This window comes from Malurus melanocephalus, unplaced genomic scaffold (assembly GCF_030028575.1).
Source record: "Malurus melanocephalus ecotype Western Australia unplaced genomic scaffold, MMel_1.1 scaffold_1251, whole genome shotgun sequence".
Lineage (NCBI taxonomy): Eukaryota > Metazoa > Chordata > Aves > Passeriformes > Maluridae > Malurus > Malurus melanocephalus.
In genome coordinates this window covers 7,385-15,148 of record NW_026624483.1, presented here as the reverse complement: position 1 = coordinate 15,148, position 7,764 = coordinate 7,385, and the positions used below count along the sequence as shown (strand labels likewise).

The following is a 7,764-nucleotide window of genomic DNA, read 5'->3' as shown; positions in this document are numbered from 1 at the left end:
GTCATTGCTCTACAGTTGCCATTCCCTTGAAATCTTGGGAATTCCTCAAGTCCAGCCACTGCTTTTAAAAATGTGAAAATCACGCTCAGCAGGAGTGAAGGATAATTTACAAGCAAATCCTCCTTTTTTTCAAACTTGAAAGTCTGTATTTCTTTTCTAGGAAGCAGAAGAATCATCCCTGCAGATTGCACTAGCATATGCCCTTAGAATCCCACTGACCCTCACCAGCAGGTGAAGTTGATCAGAGCTAAAACCACCAGCTGAAACCAGGCTTTGCAAAACTAACTTCCATTRTTCAGTCCAGGAGTCAACCAGAAAAAGTCTTGGAGCACAGAATGGCAGTTCAGGATAGGAAGGACACAGACTAGGACAGTTCAGCTCATGTACGTGCTCKGAGCAAGCACAGATGCAAACACTCCTGTTAAATCATTCAGCACAGGACTCAAAACAGAACAAAATGAAGTTTCTCATTAAATAGTTGCTGGAGTTTGGGAGCCTGAAGGTTGTTTTGGTCAAGGGGACCCTGTACCTTGCTCTTTAAGCACAATTTCTTACTGATATTCATATCAACTAAAATAATAATWAGGCATACTGCTGCAGCCTATCACGCCAGCACTTAGCACCATRTTCTGTCCCACACACAATATGCAACGCTGTACCACATTTTGTTAAATCCAACTAGCAAAGTTTCTTTCCTTTCTTTTTTTTTTAAACATAAAATGTATACATTACAGGAATACCCAGAACAAAGCCCCTAYGCAGCTGCGACACACACACAAAGTCACGTTCAGATGCACAGTAACTGCACCTCTCTGACACAAAAGGAGCAAGTACCTATATATAGTGCATGGAGCATTCTCTGACGGAGCTGCTCCTGCTGGGATGTGCCYCAGGGCCCAACCTTGCTCCTTACGCACCCAACTTTACTAACAGGAGCAGCTTTGCGGAACGAATCCGCAGAGCTCCCGCCGCACGCTCCGGTCCCCGCTCTCCCAGGGGAGCCCGGTGCCTTTTCCGCGTCGTGGGAGCTCCCTGAACATCCGAGTGCACCGGCTCCTCCTGAACGCGAGTGCTAAARGGATGCATTCCGAACAAAAGAAAAGTCCATTAGCAACTAACGTTGTAAAGAAAAAAGAACAAGCCTAAAGGTGGTTAAATGCTCGTTTTCCCGTGCACTCTCGCTCTGCATGGCAGCGCTTCACAGGAAATGAAGAAAGGGCAAACCAGCAGCAAGGAACTGGTGCTGGATAATAAAACACTCCATACGACAGTATACCCGGTGAAAACTGGAAACCTGAGAAAGACGAGGCTGCATATTCAGCAGCTGCTAACAACCCACTGAAGACGAACTGAAACGGTAAAAAAAGTTTTCAAAGCCCATGAAGCGTTTCTAAAGTTGGCTCCAGCTGAGCTGGGCACCGAAAAAGACACCGAGGATGGACAAAAGCACCCCGGCGCTTCCACCCCCGCTCCCGCTCCGTCTCGCTCACCTCCGGGGCTCGGGCTTGCGGCGCTCCTCCAGCTTGGCGGCGGGCGGGGGCTGCGGGGCAGCCGGGGCGGCGGGTGTGCGCTGCGGACGGGCTGCGGGCGGGCTCAGCGGGGCATGGCGGCGGCCCTACACCTGCCCCTCCGTGTCCGTGTCCCTGTCCGTGTCCGTGCGGGTGAGCGCCGGCGGCAGCCCGAGCGAGCGGCGCGGCTGTGCTGGCGGCGCCGGCCCGACCCGCATTTAAAGCCGCCGGCGAGCTCGGCCGTCCCCTCGCCCGCTCCCATCCCGGCCCGGCCCGTCCCGTCCCATCCCATCCCCGGCCGCCGCTCGGCGTCACGGGGCCCGGGGCGGGGAGCCCGGGGGAGGAGTCTGAGGCTCGGGGCTGCGGTTCCCCGCCCCGAGCTCCGAGCCCTGARCCGCGCCGGGACAGGTGCGGACTTCCACGGCCCGAGGGGGAGGACAGGGGCGGCCGCCGGGCCCTCCCTCACCCCCACCGTCTGCGAGTGGCCCTGGCCATGGTGATGACATCCCCCCGACCGGGAGATGCGTTCCCGTGGCACCGAGCTCCCCACGGCTGCTGGGAGCGTGTCCCACTCCCACGGCAGCTTCCCTGCCATGGAAATGCGTAACTCAGGGCACTCCTGGGCCAAAAGCACATAGGACTGAAAAAAAACCCAACCAAACAAAACAACCAAACAAAACCCAGCCCAACAAAACCCTCAAAAACATTAAAAACGCACCAACAACAGGAAAAATATAGAAACCATCATTTAGTCAGGTCATTATAATTTTCCAAGGAAATAGTACCTTACGTGTCGCTTCTCCTTAGCTTCGAGTAACGCAAGTTTCACCTTGCTTGCCTGCCTAGTCCTAGTTCCTGCTCTTTCTCCTACACTCACACTTCTGTGGACACTAAGCACCCTTGCAAAGGTTCCCTCCAGGCTGCTGCTGGACAAGAGAAGCAGTGCCAATATCCCATGTCTTGTTCAGTCAGCTGTAGCTCCGGTGCTCAGCTTGACTGTCCAGGCCAAGGTGACGAGATCCATAAAATATTTTTAAACCACGGAGCTCTGCGAACGGCTCACAAGAGACATGGCAGAACTGCAATCCATCATGGGAAATACATGGACTCCCAGGGGAACAAAAGAGGCTATTGTTGCCCCACAGGGGGAAAAACTCCCCTTCTTCAGCAAGGTTTATGATTACCACACAGCATCTGCCCCTTCAGCTGCTCCTCAGCTACCAAGCTCCACCTTTGTCACCCATCCAAACTCTGTATTAGGGAATAACATGCAATCCATTGGCCATGCAAAAAAAGTGGCAGCTACAGAAACCACAGCAGAGCAGAGTGAGAGCGCTGCAGAAGGATCTTCCTGCCAAATCCTCCTCTTCTTTGTGCTGCTACCCCTGTGCTGTCCCCAGATGCTGAGAACAGACGAGTGACTAAGTCGCTGTCCCCTCACCCTGTTTAATGTTTTCCTGAAAGACCTCAGAGCCACAGCCTGCACATGAATGGGTCAGGACTTCAGCTCCTCTGCTCCCTTTAATAAATCCTATTCTTTAAGAACCTGTTTTTCAACTGCCAGTGAGTTTCCAATGGACACAGTGGTGACTTTCATTACTCACAATTATATTTCATTTCAAATAATGACAATCCCTGTATTAACAAAAGCAGAACACCAAATCAGTTGAGAAGCTTAGTATACTCAAATCCTAACCCAAATAACCGTACATCTTCCCTCTTCCAAAGGTTCCAAAGAAAGGACAGCCCTCTCCATGCCCTAAATCCCTAATGGTGTACCATTTACACAGCACTTTCACTTTATTTTTAAATAAACTAGGGAACTCCYGAAGAAAAGACACATTAGCTACTTGAGAAAATTTCTGTTGCTTTTTGCTACATAGGTAACTCAAGGAGGTTTTGGGATCCCCTCAAGCACTGTGATCCCTCAATGAAAGCACCTCACAGGTGCTCCTCAGCAGCCAGCTCTTAGCTTGCTATTTCAGTAACAAACCTAAAAAACTCCCAGACCAATTCCAGTTCCTCACAATTCACTGTAACTTCAAATGCTGTCATTTTAAACCTGTGCATTGAATTTGCTGGCTAAAAAAATGTTTTGTCATCAGGATGCACGATTCCAAGTCAGTCTTTAAATAAAACATCGCTGCATTTAATCATCTAAAATGCTACCAGAGCCATTTCCAGAAGTCCCTAAATCAYGAGCCAGGGCAGTCATCTTGACCAAGTTTGAAAACGAGCACACTCTCTGTGCAGAGAAACACCCGAGTAAAATGCACTAATAATCCTTTCACTAATCATTGTGACTGACAAAATAAAACCCGCCGGCTAGAGCCGGCTTGTCCGACAATGTATATATGTAGCTTTTGGCATTGCTTACACACCTTGGCTTGCACATTCCCTCTTCAAGCCTCCCCAGCCATTTCCAATATTTTCACTGCTTGATTAAATAACCAGAGAGGAGCTCGTCACTCAGGACAACAGCCCGCTAGCTCTCCCCTCAGTGCTCAGGCCACAGAGAACCGGTTTGACTTGGGAAGGCTTTGTCTGACTGTTTGAACCTGCCTTTCAAGCGCACTGGCTGCAGCCCTGCTCACAAAGCCTTGGTGAGGAAAAGCTGGGCTGGCGGCCTTTGCCATCACCAACCTCCATCCCAGCCAAGGCAATGCCTCAACAGGACACAGGACAGGATGTCACCTTCACCCAAGTGCCTGCTGCTATACAAGAATTACTGGTCTGCCTTTCCATGCACACACATTTTCCTCACTCAGCTAACACAGGAACTCATTTTCCAGCGAGGTTGTGCAAGGTATCACTGTCTATGACAGTGTCTGACATGCGTATGGATAATGAGAGCAGGCAAATTTCTGATGGTAAAGATTAGAGAACATGCATGCGCATGCTCGGTGGAACTGGTAGGGTAAAACTTTCCCTGTGGGCAGGTTATTCCATAAATATATCTTGCAGCATTTCTGGTAGATTCCTTGGAAGCCTCTCGTGCTGACCACAGTGTTGTCAGTCAGAGGCGATGCTGAATGAGATGGAAACTGGCAGCTCCTGCACTTCCAGGGGTTTGTGCAGACTACCCAGTGATAAAATATTTGCTTTGGATTAAGTCAAGAGTTATTCAGCCTAAGTCAGGAAGTTTCAGAGGATAAAAAGATTTCAAGGGAAGGATCTAGGTGCAGAGAGACCGCAGCTGTACTTATCACAGAGGCTTTCAGTATCTTTTCCTCGGCTGGCAAACATCAGTGCCAAGTCATCGTGACATGCAGCTCACCCTTAGCACACCTGTGCACACAGGAAATCCTTTTCACAACAACAAAATCCCCCATACACGTTTTCAGGACTCAATTCTTGATCACAGCTATTCCTTTGGACCTTGAGGTGTCAGGGGTTTTTTGGTCTATTTTACATAGACATGGGTATTGCAGCCATTTTAGCTGCTGAACTCAACAAATTCCTGCACTGCATTCCTTAGTATTACAGCACAATTAGTACAATGGCACTGATTTCCAAGGGAACCACAAAAAGCAACTCTGTAGCTCTCAGATTTGTATTCAAGTCACCAAGAATCAGGCCTTGTCTGCCCTTTCCATCCACTTCTCAGGAAATCTCAGCAGAACACAGCATCTCAGCAAGCACTCCCTGGTAGCTGATTAGTAAATGCCCAAGGTGAGCAAACCCATTGCTTTTAGAAACTTGATTAGTAGGTCCTGCCTTTTCAAAAGTCCTGCCTCAGTTAGCAGTGAAAATAACCTGCCATGGGGTGCTGGTTCTGTAAGAGCACCTGCTCAGCCCTGCCTGTGAAACCACTGCGAGGCCCCTGGAGGAAAAACTGCCAAATTCCCACTGATTTCCCCTGCTCTGGCTCACCTTTTGGATGAGACAGTAACAGGGGGTGCTGAAAAACATTCAGCAGAGGTAAAACGGAACTGAATGCTGGAGGGTTAAGGGGTTTTTTGTGAAGTGCTTGATGTGCTTCCCATGAATAATGCACTATGTCTGCTTGAGAGCAATGAGCCGTCCTGGAGCACTTGGAGAGCCACTCAGGTCACAGCAATCCCTTCAGGGCTCAAGGAGAGGAGTCCTGGGGATTTCATGAGCTGGGGCACTCGCTTCTGGTGCCTCCCACTAATTCTGCTAGCTTCCAAAAGCACTGAAAGTACAGCATGTTCACCTCAAGAGCTTAGAGAACACAAGATGTGTTCCGCTCCTCTGGGAAGCAACACAGGTTTGCGCTTTGCCAAGAGACCTGTGAGAAAGGCTTGCCTGTCTCCCACCAACTTCCAGGACTGCATTCTTAGAACGCTTACATCTCCTTGCAAAAACATCCCTTATCATTCCAGCAAGAGCTGCTCCTCCAAGAGCACACCAAACGGCCACACCTTGCGCATCTCTCTCTGCCAGGAGCCCGGGAGCTGCTCGGGGCCAGGAGAGCGCAGGACAGGAGCGGGCGATGCTGCTCGGGGGCCCTCTGCTGGGAAGCACCCCCGTTTCCCAATTCCTGTCCCCTCTAGCAGCCCCAAATGCACAGGCAGCCCCAGGCACAGCCCCCCGAGGGGATGAGCTGCCGGTGTCCCCTTGGCAGTGAGCACGGGATGGCCCCAGGGAGCAACAGAGAAAGCAGATTTGATACGCCTCGACTTGCGTCCTGCTCTGTGCTACAGGGAGCGACGCCAAAGCAGCCTTTGGTCAGAGCCAAAAACACAGGCTTTGCTAAAATAAAGCAAGTGTGTTTGTTCCTACACCTACCAGAGCGCAGGATGCTGAAACACACGCTTCCACCACCTCCAACTGTTGGGACACTGGGACAGCAAATACTCCCCCTCTCTGGAAGGAGAGGGCTAAGGAAGCAGCCCAGCTGACTGAAGTACTATGCTCTCACACACATCATCTGCTCTCTGCTTCAGAGCGAGTGCACAAAGAAAGCAGAATGATTTTACCCTTTCACTTCTCAGGGTAGGAGGGAAATCCAAGGCTTAATTCAACCCCGTTGAGCACAAGGCTCATTGTATCCACATGAAAATGGAGTACAGACTTCATATGGGTGGGCTGCAAATGGGACAAGCAATATTTACATCAGGAGGATTTCTTCTTTTCACAGTTTCTCCCCCGTCATTTTGTTAAGTTTCTTTCTGTTCCTCATTCCTCAGCTATTGGCATTCCGGGCTAAAAAAAAACCCACCCAGAAAGCTCAGAGGGATGGACCAACAAGCCCTTCAGCCCTTTTGTAGAGTACCTGCACTGTGGTCCCGACCAATTCTTCTGAGCACCAAATCCTTACAGAGAAACAACCACTGTCTTTATCAAAAACCTCCTCACCTCCCGGGCACAGCTCAGGAAAGCTTCTAATATTTTATCATGGACTGGAAGGATGTGGAGGAATCTCAGTGGAAGGCCAAGTCCAACAGACAAAAATTGCAGCTTACTTGGATTTCTACTGTCAAAACACAGCAGCCCCCAGGCAGCCTTCTTACCCTCTGGTTAAAGATAACTTCCCACAAGCAGATGGTGACAGGTATAAGAATTAGAGATGATTTCCCTGATGCACACTTCTTCCTGCTTCTCTAAAATTGAATCCTTGACTCTCCAACACTGACAGCATCTGATCATGAGCATCCAGTATCTTGCAGGAAAGAGTAACTTGAATGCCAGGTCACTGTGATCCTCTTAATTCGAGACTACATCTCTTCCTGATGCTAGAAAATGTCATCTGAGACACCTCCACAGGGAGGAAATCTGAAATACATCATCAGCAACCAAGGTAAATCACAGACTTCTCTACCTAATCCAACCATATACACACCTGAGTGGCCTTCTCAGATGATGCCTTACAAAGGATACCTGGAAAAAGAGCTATAAAATACCACAGTAGGAAACTACACAGTAAATCCATGGACATCGACATTGCTCAGTTCCAGACAACCTATCATTGATTGATTTACAATACCATTTACGTTATTGTTCTTGGAACACTATTTTCTCCTTACTTTGCCAATTTAAACAGCAGATCTCCATCTCAATGCTGCTTCTTTTTCCTAGTTCAACTCATTAACGCCTTTAATCATTTTCCTATTGTCATATTGTCATAACACAGACTCTATTCCCAGTGAAAAAGGTGTTTCCACTGGTTAACTTTTCAAGTGTTTTCCCTGGTTTTCCCTCGGCAGTCCCTCTTTTGATACAGAGAAAAAGGCTACCCAGCAGGTACTTACAATAACCCCATAAGATTTTCCCTTCTGTTTTTTCATTTCTA

General features: G+C 49.1%; 1 protein-coding gene across 1 annotated transcript in view; it reads right to left on the bottom strand.

Annotated features, from left to right (window-relative positions):
• LOC130586677 (electrogenic sodium bicarbonate cotransporter 1-like) overlaps positions 1 to 1,727 on the bottom strand; it is a gene marked incomplete at its 3' end in the record, with an annotated part of 30,039 nt that extends 28,312 nt beyond the window's left edge. The window contains exon 1 of the mRNA XM_057387558.1: positions 1,491 to 1,727. The remainder of the gene's footprint in view (positions 1 to 1,490) is intronic.
• Positions 1,728 to 7,764: the final 6,037 nt, after the last annotated feature.